The sequence below is a fragment of the Dipodomys merriami genome, unplaced genomic scaffold, assembly GCF_024711535.1.
Source record: "Dipodomys merriami isolate MVZ:Mamm:240054 unplaced genomic scaffold, mDipMer1.0.p SCAF_106, whole genome shotgun sequence".
Lineage (NCBI taxonomy): Eukaryota > Metazoa > Chordata > Mammalia > Rodentia > Heteromyidae > Dipodomys > Dipodomys merriami.
Genome location: NW_027202338.1, coordinates 2158640 through 2169769, shown reverse-complemented (window position 1 = coordinate 2169769; position 11130 = coordinate 2158640). Strand labels below are relative to the sequence as shown.

At 47.5% G+C, this 11130-nt stretch overlaps 1 protein-coding gene across 1 annotated transcript in view; it reads left to right on the top strand.

Annotated features, from left to right (window-relative positions):
* Positions 1 to 2688: 2688 nt before the first annotated feature.
* The window catches only part of LOC138813281 (POU domain, class 2, transcription factor 2), an 81437-nt gene continuing 72995 nt past the window's right edge, over positions 2689 to 11130 (top strand). Inside the window, exon 1 of the mRNA XM_070001631.1 lies at positions 2689 to 2736. The gene's annotated coding sequence lies outside the window, so the exon portion shown is untranslated. The remainder of the gene's footprint in view (positions 2737 to 11130) is intronic.

Here is an 11130-nt window from a genome sequence, read left to right as displayed (position 1 = left end):
CCCAAGGCTCTCCAGGACTCTTTCTTGTTGGGCTGGGGAGAAGGGGGGCCCAGGAGGGTGGGCTGCTGGATCAATGCCAGCTGTTCCCATAGGCTCATTCCACTCTCCGTGTCTCTTTTACTCTGTCAGAGAAGTACAAGCTGGGTGCTAGTGGCTCATGCCTGTAATTCTAGCTGCTCAGGAGGCTGAGATCTGAGGATTATGTTCAAAGCCAGCCTGGGCAGAAAAGTTCATGAGACTCTTACATCCAAGTTAACCACCAGAAAACCAGAAGTAGAGCTGTGGCTCAAGTGCTAGAACACTAGCTTTGAGCAAAAAGAGCTCAGGGACAGCACCCAGGCCCTGAGTTTAAGTCCCATGATTGACCAGAAAAAAAAAAAATTACTGACAGGAGTCACATCCTCCCATCCGTATCCACATACGCTTTGCTCTTGTGTATTCTTGGAGGACGGGCTGCTAGGATTTTTTTGGGGGGGAGGGGCTTAAACTTGGCCTGGGCTTTGCTCAAGGCAGCACTACCACTTTGAGCCACAGTTCTACTTCCTGTTTTCTGGTGATTAATTGGAGATAATGGTCTGGACTTTCCTGCTCAGGCTGGCTTTGAACCATGATCTTCAGATCTCAGCCTGCTGAGTAGCTACAATTACAGGCGTGAGCCAGCAGCGCCTGCCTCCTAGGATTTTTTGTTTTTTTTGGAAGGAGGTTGTGGGGCTTGAACTCAAGGCCTGGGTGCTGTTCCTCAGCTCTTCAGCCACAGCACCTCTTCTAGCTTTTTCTGTTTATGTGGTGCTGAGGAATTAAACCCAGGACCTTATGCATATGAGGCAAGCACTCTACTACTGAGCCACCTTCCCAGCCCTCCTAGGATTTTTAACTAGGTTCAGTGATGTGAGCCGACCAACATCAAAGCTGATGGAACTCTGAGGTTTGGACACTGAAAGTACAGGCAGTTCTCTGCCTGGGATTTGTCCCCACCTCTTTTCATACCTCTTAGCTTCTGTTCTTCCTTTATCAGAGGCCACACACTTCCAGTTACTGGTGGCTATAGCTGAGGTAGTGCCTGTGGTTCCCCTCCCCTCCCTTTGGGTAAGGGCTCAGGAACTCTTAGGCAATATGTAATACCAAGTTTTTCCTGAGTGGGAAGGGAGCAAGGGCCCCAGAGTGGGGATAGCTTGAATAAGGATTCTCAAGACCTTTCATAGTGGCAAGGGTGCACCTGCTCACATCTGGGAGCCTGTCTGGGATCCTTGCCCTATGTTGATGTACCAGAAGCTAAGGCTGATCCAGTTGGCTACTGTGTAAATAACACCCAGTCCTGGGGAGGGAGTTGTTATACTGCCTGCCTCAAAGTTTTTGTTTTTTGTTTTGTTTTGGTATTGGTACTGGGGCTTGGTATTGGTACTGATGGACTTATGGGCTACTTTTAAACAGCTGTAATCAGATCTCAGCCTCCTGAGTAGCCAGGATTACAGTTGTGAACCATTGGCACCTGGCCACTTAAAGTCTTCTTAATACTCAGGCATCCTGTATAGCTTTTGTTGTTGTTATTTTGCCAGTCCTAGGGCTTGAACTCAAGGCCTGGGCACTGTCCCTGAGCTTCCTTTGCTCAAGGCTAGCCTTCTACCACTTAAGACACAGCGCCACATCTTGCTTTTTCTGTTTACATGGTACTGAGGAATCGAACCCAGGGCTTCATGCATGCTAGCCAAGCACTCTACCACTGAGCCACATTCCCAGCCCTCCTGTGTGGGTTTTATCTGAGTTTTTTTGATAGGCCACTGGCCAGGGAAAGGGAAGTCACTTTCCTGATGGATAAACATGGAAACATTGACTCTCTACTCCAGTATGGACAGCAAGGTGGAGCTTGATCCTAGACACCTAAGGATTTGAGGCTCTCCTGTGTTTTGAGGTTTACTTGTGCCTAGAGGTGAGAGCTGCTGCTTGCCTTAGCCAATCTTTTTTTGTACCAACTGGGCTAAAATTATAGAACCTCCAGTCCGCAGGTTCAAGTCTGCAGGCTGGGTTTTGTCCCCACAAGCAGGCTCTGCTCTTACCTGGGTAGGTTTCTGATTTTCGGCTTGTGTTCCAGCCTTCAGACTCCGCCTTACTCAAAGCCCCGCCCATGTGAAAGACCACGCCCACTACAAAGCAGCCCTCTTCTCCACTTTTAGGCCACGCCCTCTGAGGCCCACTGATGCAAACCGGAAGAGTAAACTCCAGAGCAGGCTGAAGGACTCCGCACTGGTGCTCTGACCAGGACCGGAAGTCTGCGTTGGCAGGAACCAGGAAGGGGCGGGGGGGGGGCTTGGAATTTACGCCTGCGCAATAGTGACCGGAAGTCTACCTTGGCGGGAACCTCGAAGCCTTGCCTCACGCCTCTGGAACGTTCCCCCTTGAGTGAGCACATGCGCCTGAGCGTGTGAGGGGGCCACGAGGCACTTGTGGAAGTGTGTGAGGAGGCCATGAGAAGTGACCCAGGGACCCTAGAGGCCCAGAAATGGGTCAGACTCGACCACGGGAAACAACTCAGGAGATCAAAGAAACAGGTTATTGTGGGGTGTGGTGTGTGGACAGGACGCGGCCGTGGGGACTGGAGATGTGCCGGGCTTTGAGGAAGGTGGCGGGCCCTTGAAGGATGAGTCCATAGAGTGACTGAGGGACCATTCCAGGCAAACGACAGCCCTTTCCAAGGCCTTAGGGAAGATTCCAGAATGGGACAGAGCAAGACAGGAAAAGGTGAGTGGAAAAGCAGAGCCCCTTCCCCATCTCCTTTGGTTGTCAGTCATCAGCTACTTCATGGCGTGCAGAAACTGGTGAAGATGCGGGCTTGGACCCCGACAATGACAATGTAAGGTGGCCCAGTGTCTAGGCAACAAATGTCCCATAAATTCCCTGTGTGCGAGGCTTAAGCTTGGCCCTTCTGCAGACCCCCAAGGAGGCCCCAGCTTAACGTGCTGGCTTTGGAGACTCGTGTTTCCAGTGGCAGAGGCCAGAGGTGCCCAGAGGACACAGGGTGAAGGGACTCTGGAGGGCTTCAGGAGTCAGGACTGTTCATTCTGCTAAAAATTAGTCACTACACCACTGAGATATTCTATAGTTACAAAATAAAACATTCAGAAAAGTGTGTAAGCTGGGCACAAGTGGCTCATGCCTATAATCCTAGCTACTCAAGAGGCTGAGATCTGAGGATCACTGTTCAAAGCCAGCCTGGGTAGGAAAGTCTGTGAGACTCTTATCTCCAATAACCTACCAGAAAACTGGAAGAAGTAGTGTGGCTCAAGTGGTAAGAGCCTTAGCCTTGAGCTGAAGAGCTGAGGGACAGCGCACAGACCCAGAGTTCAACTGAAAAAAAAAAAAAAAGTGTGTAAGAGCCAGGTACTGGTTGCTCACACCTGTCATTCTAGCTTCTCAAGAGGTTTAGATCTGAGGATCACAGTTCCAAGCCATCTCTAGGCAAGAAAATTCAGGAGACTTTTTTTTTTTGTGCCAGTCCTGGGGCTTGAACTCAGGGACTGGGCACTGTCTTTGAGCTTCTTTTGCTCAAGGCTAGCATTCTACCACTTGAGCCACAGCACCACTTCTGACTTTTTCTGTGTATGTGGTACTGAGGAATCGAACCCAGGGCTTCATGCATGGTAGGTAAGCACTCTACCACTAAGCCACATTCCCAGCCCAGGGCTTTGCACTCTTCCTGGGCTTTTTTTTTTCTCAAGGCTGGCTTTCTGCCACTTAAACCACACTTCTACTTCCTTTTTTTTTTTAATGGTTAATTGGAGATAAGAATCTCACAGACTTTTCTATCTGGGCTGGCTTTGAACTACAATTTTCAGATCTCAGCTTCCTGACAAGGTAGGATTACAGGCGTGAGCTGCTTGGGCCCAGCCCTGCTGGGCTACTTAATTGCCTCGTGATGATGCATTTTTCCAATTATTTTGCCTCACATTCCCTTTCCACTGGGTCCTGGTGACCTTCATTCCACTCAGCCACCTACTCCCATGACCATACCTTGTACTAAGTCATTCCTCAGAAGTATAACATACATAGCAAACGTTGAGTACCATATGCCAGGTCTTGTGCTAAATGCTTTTGTGTAAAACACACAGCTTCAAGGTTCATATTGACATCCTCATTTTAAAGACAGGGATATAGGCTAGGAATGTGGCTTAGTGGTAGAGTGCTTGTCTGGCATGCACGAAGCCCTGGGTTTGATTTCTCAGTACCACATACACAGCCTTGAGCAAAAGAAGCTTAGGGATAGTGCCTAGGCCCTGTGTTCAAGCCCCAGGACTGGCAAAACAAAACAAATGTTATAGATAGAGGCAAGTGAAATCACTTGCCTGAAATGACACATTTCATAAAGTGACATAGCAAAGATTCTGCAATAGGACTCTGAGTCCCCAGAATTTTTTTTTAAAGTATGGTTTTAATCACAACTCAGTACTGCTTTCCATGTCTTCAAAATCCAGCCTCCTGGTCTCTGATCTAGGTCTGAAAGACCTCACTGCTGGCACACCTAGAGCATCAACTCATAGGGAGCTCTCGTCTCTTGATCCTTCTGTTGTCTGCTAGTCTGCAGGACCCCTTCCCGCTTCTCTCCCTTCCCTGCCCAGCCAGAGTCTCATAGTGGACCATCTGATCTCTGTCACTAACTCTCTAATAGTGAAGGTCCCAGCAGGAAACAGAAAGCACCACAGCTGGGATTTTGAAGCTAATTTAATGAAGGGACTGTTTGCAGAGCCGTGGGCAGGTTGGGGGGGAACCAAGAAGGGAGCTTAAGGCAGCAGGAAGCTGTGGCCATCCTTCAGTCTGAATGGGCAAGGAAAAGAAATGGTATTACTAGACCCTGCCAGAGCCATGGAGTATGCCTGAGGAGCTGGGGTATTGTGGAAAACAATGTACAGTTACTGCCAGAACCAAGATACTGAGAAGACCTTGGAGTAGAAGAAATATCTAGCAGGTTTTCTTTCCCATTCTTGCTCTAATGCCCCATTGGAGCTTCTCTTAGGGATCACATAATTAGAAGTTTGAGGGCACAAAAACCTGAATGATGATGTCCTTATGGAAAGAGAAGGGCAAGAGGGTAGACTTGGAGGGTAAATGGAAAATGACCAGCACACACTCTCATTCCTTTACATCCCTAGCCTTCTGCCTCATTTGCCAAATCCTGGTCTAAGGGGCTGAGTTTGGTCCAGAGAACAATGACAGCAAAGTAGCATATAGATTCTTCATTGTCGTCGTCGTCGTCGTCGTCGTCGTCGTCGTCGTCGTTGTCGTCGGATTTGCACTCAGGGCCTGGGCACTGCTGAGCTTTTTTGTACTCTACCACTTTGAGCCACAGCACTACTTCTGGTTTTTTGGTGATTAATTGGAGATAAGAGTCTCACAGACTTTCCTGCCCAGGCTGGCTTTGAACTGTGATCCTCAGATCTCAGCCTCCTGAGTAGCTAGGATTACTGGCGTGAACCATCGGTGCTTGGCTCATTCCAAGTTCTTGATCAGTCCCTTCTCTTACTCATGGGTTTCCCTAGCGTTTCCTTTCAAACTACCCATTCAGTCTCAACCAGTGAAATTAAGGCAAAATTTAATAGTTTCCTATTTCATACCCACATTTACTTCATTTCCCAGACTGGGTTCTAATCCAATCCTTAAACTTATACATTGTCCATTCTATCATGACTGTTCTGAATTTTACACCATTTTTCTATTCTTTTCTGTCTACATTGATTTCCATCTCCTCTCTGCTGCTTCTGAGCCAGTAGCACATCCAAGTTTCCATCCCCCTAAAAACTAACACACACACACACACACACACACACACACACACGCACATGCACACGCACGCGCACACACACACACACACACACACACACACACACCCTCTTTCTCTACCTCCCTCTATTCTGTGCTCCTGAGTGCATCTCCTTTGTTCTCTTTATCCCAAATTATCAAAGACGATTTATTAAGTTAAACAAGAAAGGAATTCATTAGAAGGAAATGAGGGTAGTACCCAAGAGCCAGCCTTCACAAAATATTGGAACCAGGGCAATAGCAGGAATTGAGGTAGTGGAAAGGAATGGCAGTTTCCTTAGGGGCCTGACTACAGCATGAATTAGCTCCTACCAGGTTTGGGCCTCCTGTCACGTAAACTCATGATTCAAATACCAGGGAGGGCTTGTGATTGGTGCAGCTTGGGTCATGTGGCCTTCCCTTGGTCTGCGGACAGCTTGGGCTCCTTGATGGACAGTCTCATGGAAATGTATTTGGTAGACCATGGTGGTTACTCAGAGAAAACTCAGGGAGTTTTACAGACAATGGGGAGGTGGATGCTGGGCACCCACAATAGCAAAGTGCTCCTTCACCTCCCATCTGCAGCTCAGCTCACTGAGATCATTCACATAGAGCACGTGAATGTCCTTCTTTTCTCAAATCCAGGAACATTTATCAGTCTTCCTTTGCAGTTTTGACTCTATTGATCAGTAAATACCTCACTGTTGGAAAGCTTTCCTTCCTTGTATAATTAATCAACCCCAAACTCATCATACAGCCGAGCACTGGTGGCTCACAATTGTAATCCTAGCTACTCAGGAGGCTGAGATCTGAGGATCATGGTTCAAAGCCAGCCAGGGCTGGAAAGTACGTGAGATTCTTATCTCTAATAAACCACCAGAAAACCAGAAGTGGTGCTGTGGCTCAAGTGGTAGAGCGCTAGCCTTGAGCTGAAGAGCTGAGGGACAGCACCCAGGCCCAAAGTTCAAGCCCCATGACCAAAAACCAAAATCCAAAACAAAACAAAAAATCATCAACACTCACCATCCTAAAACCACAAGCACTTATTTTTCCATAGTTTCTGTGGACCAGGAACCCAGGAGCAGCTTATTTGAGAGGCTGTGATCTCTTCTCAAAGCTTGGAATATAGTACAACATTGTTTCCCACTAAATGAGTGATGGGAGAAATTGAGCAGGAAGGAGGGGAGGAAGAAACACACACACACACACACACACACACATACACACACACACGCGCACACACACACACGCACACACACACACACACCCCTCCCTTTCCTCCCCCCTCCATTTTCCCCTCACTTCCTTTCTGTGCTGGGAATTGAGTTCCAAGGCAAGGCAAGTGCTCTACCACTGAAATCTACCTCAGAGGCTGCCCTGTTGTCTTTTTCTTGGGGGATGGGAGGAGACAGGGTTTCATGGGACTGGGAATAACCTCAACTTTTTGTCGGTTAAGATGGTGTCTCCTACTTTTATTTTTCGCCTCAAATTGTATTTCTTCTGATCTCTATGTCCACATCTGGCTTGTGTATGTGTGGGCGGTTGGGGGGGCGTGAAAGGGGATACTGGGATTTGAATTCATGGCCTCCTGCTGCTCTGCAGGCACACTACCACTTGAGCTACACTCTCAACCTCTAATCTAGCCCTGCTGGATCCAAGGCATATCCTATAGGCACCTCAAACATACAGGACTCAAATAAGGACTTAGTTGAATAAATTTGGTGCCTCCTATTTTTCTCCTATCTTGGTGAACAGCTTCTCCATCCAGGCATCCAAATGGGAAATAGGACTCTCTTCTCTGACACTATTCTGTTCGTTACCCTAAATCCAAGCAGACACCCTGATGACTTCATTTATCTCTAGGTTCTTTTTAAACCTATTATCCACTCCATGTCCCTGATGCCATTGCCTAGGCTAGCATAGCAGATTCCTGAGCTTCCTTGCCTCCACTCTTGTCCCCTCAAATGCATCTTGTCTAAAATTCAAAGCTTCCCTGGATAGAAACCTTCAGTGGCTTCCCACAGTCTTTGAGATCAAAAGACACTTAATGAGCTGGCCCCAGCCGGCCTCCACAGCAGCATCTTTCTGTAGTTTAGGCTTTAGCACCACAACCCCCTCATCCTCACATGCATACTTGTGAATATGCTGTCCTCTCGGATTTTAATGCTTTCCTCCCCACTTTGGAGGTCTAGTTCTCCTTTAAAACTCAAGGAGATCTCTTCAATTGTATGTTGTGATTTTTTTTTTAGATTCATTTATCTCTCTTATTGGAACGGGAGTGCCCCCTCCCCTTGGTAGTACTGGAGATTAAACTTTCTTATGAGGCAAGTAATTTTCCACTTGAAGCCCCAGTCCTTTCATCGATTATTTTTTCTTTTAGTTTGTTTTCCAGTTAGGGTCTCTCACCCAGTGCTGGCTTGTACCAAGATCCTCCTACCTCCACCACCCAAGTGCTGGGATTACAGGTATATGCCACCATGTATGGGTAAGATTTTTTTTTTTTTAGTGTCCTGGGGCTTGAACTCTTGGCCCGGATGCTGTCCCTGACCCTTTCTGTGTTCAAGGTTAGCCCTCCAGCACTCACTCTTTCTGAGTAGTCTATTGGAGATAAGTCTCTTGGACTTTCCTGCTCTGGCTGGCTTTGAACCATAGTCCTCAGATTCAGCCTCCTGAGTAGCTAGGATGACAGGTGTGAGCTACTTGCACCTGGCAGGTAAGATTTTTTTAAAACATTAAGATAATACATAAATTGTATGGGAATTTTCAGTCTGAATAGCTATGAACATGAAGATCAGGTCAAGGCTGGGGCCATTTATCTGACTTAAATGCCAGATTGGACAGAGGGGGGTCAGTCATTATGGGAACATGGCTCCAGAGGGAACCCAGGTCTGAGGGCAGGTAATATGCTTAGATTATATATGTTGATTTTGAAGTGTTTAGGGGAACCTCCTGGAGGTGGCTTAAGAGAGAGGGCTAAAGTAGAGACAGATTTAGGATTATCAGCCTAGGAAGCAGTGGTGGGAAAGGAAGATTCATCCCCTGAGAGACACTCAGCCTAGGCAGAACAGCAGAGTTAGTTTCTTAGAGGCAAAGAGGATTTTTCAAAGATAGTGTGGTTGCATGCTGCAGAAGAGAGACACGTGGGACTGAAAGTACCTGTTGGATTTAGAAAGGGGTAGGCTGTCAGAGACAAGGGACAGTACAGCCTGGACTGGGCTCTGGAAGGGTAAAGGGCATATTAACCATCTAGTCATCCTCAGTAATGCCTCACACCAACCACCAGGGGGCAGCAGCTACATGGAATCCAGGGAGGAGAATTTCCCTAGCCAGCAAAGCTTCTGGTTGAGATGGGCAGGAACTGAAGAAGGCTCCATCCACAGCAGAGACTGTTTCCTAGTGGGGAGACTCCCCTAAGTGAAAGCAGCATGGAAGAAGTTCTGGAAAAGGCAAGGGGGAGGAAACCCTTTTTGTAGAATAGACAGAACAGATTGGAAATGACCAGTCCTTGTTTTAGGGTTATTTTCTCCTGGGCTACATCAACAGGGTTTGTATTTGTAGGTCTTGATTTCTCTCTTCTTATTTGGTAATCTTGCTTTGCATTTTATGCTCATAATACAGGAACCTTTTACTTTCTTTTTTTTTCTTTTTGTCGGTTGTGGGGCTTGAACTCTGGGCTTGGGTGCTGTCCCTGAGCTCTTCAGTTCAAGGCACTCTACCACTTGAGCCACAGTGCCACTTCTAGTTTTCTGGTGGCTAATTGGAAGTAAGAGTCTCACAGACTTTCCTGCCTGGCTGGCTTTGAACCATGATCCTCAGATGTCAGCTTCCTGAGTAGCTAGGATTACAGGTGAGAACCATTAGCACCTGGCTTTGGAACCTTTTAATTTCTTATCTTCCATGTGGAAATTCTCCAGGGAAATTCTTTCCCAGCCTGTTCCCTCTTCATTAAGACCTAATCTCATGTATCACCAACTCCTAGAAGCCCTCCATTGCACCCTCCCCTCCTTTTGAGTCCCTACAGATACAGCTCTGTCTCTTTTCTTTTGCTGGTCCTGGGGCTTGAACCCAGGGCCTGGGTGCTATCCTTGCGCCTTTTTTTTTTGTTCATGGGGCTTGAACTCTGGGCCTGGGTGCTGTCCCTCAGTTCTTCAGCTCAAGGCCAGTGCTCTACCACTTGAGCCACTGTGCCACTTCCGGTTTTCTGAGTAGTTTATTGGAGATAAGAGTCTCACGGGTTTTTCATGCCCCGGCTGGCTTTGAACTGTGATCCTCAGATCACAGTCTCCTGAGTAGCTAGGATGTCACTGAGCTTTGTATGCTCAAGGATAGTACTCTACCACTTGAGCAGCAGCACCACTTCTGTTTCTTGATTAGTTTTTTGGAGATAAAGAGTCTCATGGGGACTTTTCTGCCTGGGCTGGCTTCAAACATGGATTCTCAGATCTCAGCCACCTTAGTAGCTAGGATTATAGTTATGAGCCACTGGCACCTGGCTTGCATCTCTATCTTTTTTTTTGGGGGGGGTCCGGTTGTGATGCCTGTACTCTGGGCCTGGGTGCTGTCCCTCAGCTCTTCAGCTCAAGGCTAGGGCTCTACCACTTGAGCCACAGCGCCACTTCCGGCTTTTTTCTTTTTGCTTATGTGGTGCTGAGGAATCGAACCCAGGGCCTCAGGCATGCAAGGCAAGTGCTCTACCACTGAGCCACCTTCCCAGCCCCATTGCATCTCTATCTTGATGCCCTGATTGTTTGTGACCTTCCCTTCCCTGAAATGAGGATTCTCCTGTCTCACCCTCCCAAGTGCTGGGATTATAGGCATGGACTACCACACGCAGCTGTGGTCAGCTTTATAGTAGTATAATTTACATACAATAAAATTCACCAACTTTTTTTTTGAGGGGAGGTCATGGGGCTTGAATTCAGGGCCTGGGCTCTGTCCCTGAGTTCTTTTGCTCAGGATTAGTACTCTACCACTTTGAGCCACAGTGCCTGGCTAACATTCACCAACTTTGAGTATATACTTTGGGTGAGTTATGCGTACACAAGTACACACACACACACACACACACACACACACACACACACACACACACACACAACACTTGTTTTTTTGTTTTTTTGTTTTTTTGTGTCCATTGTGGGGCCTGAACTCTGGGCCTGGGCGCTGTCCCTCAGCTCTTCAGCTCAAGGCTAGCACTCTATCACTTGAGCCACAGTGCCACTTCTGGCTTTTTCTGCTTATGTGATGCTGAGGAATCAAACCCAGGGCTTCATGTATGCAAGGCAAAAACTCTACCACTGAGCCACCTTCCCAGCCCCACAAAACACTTGTATAAGAACATCA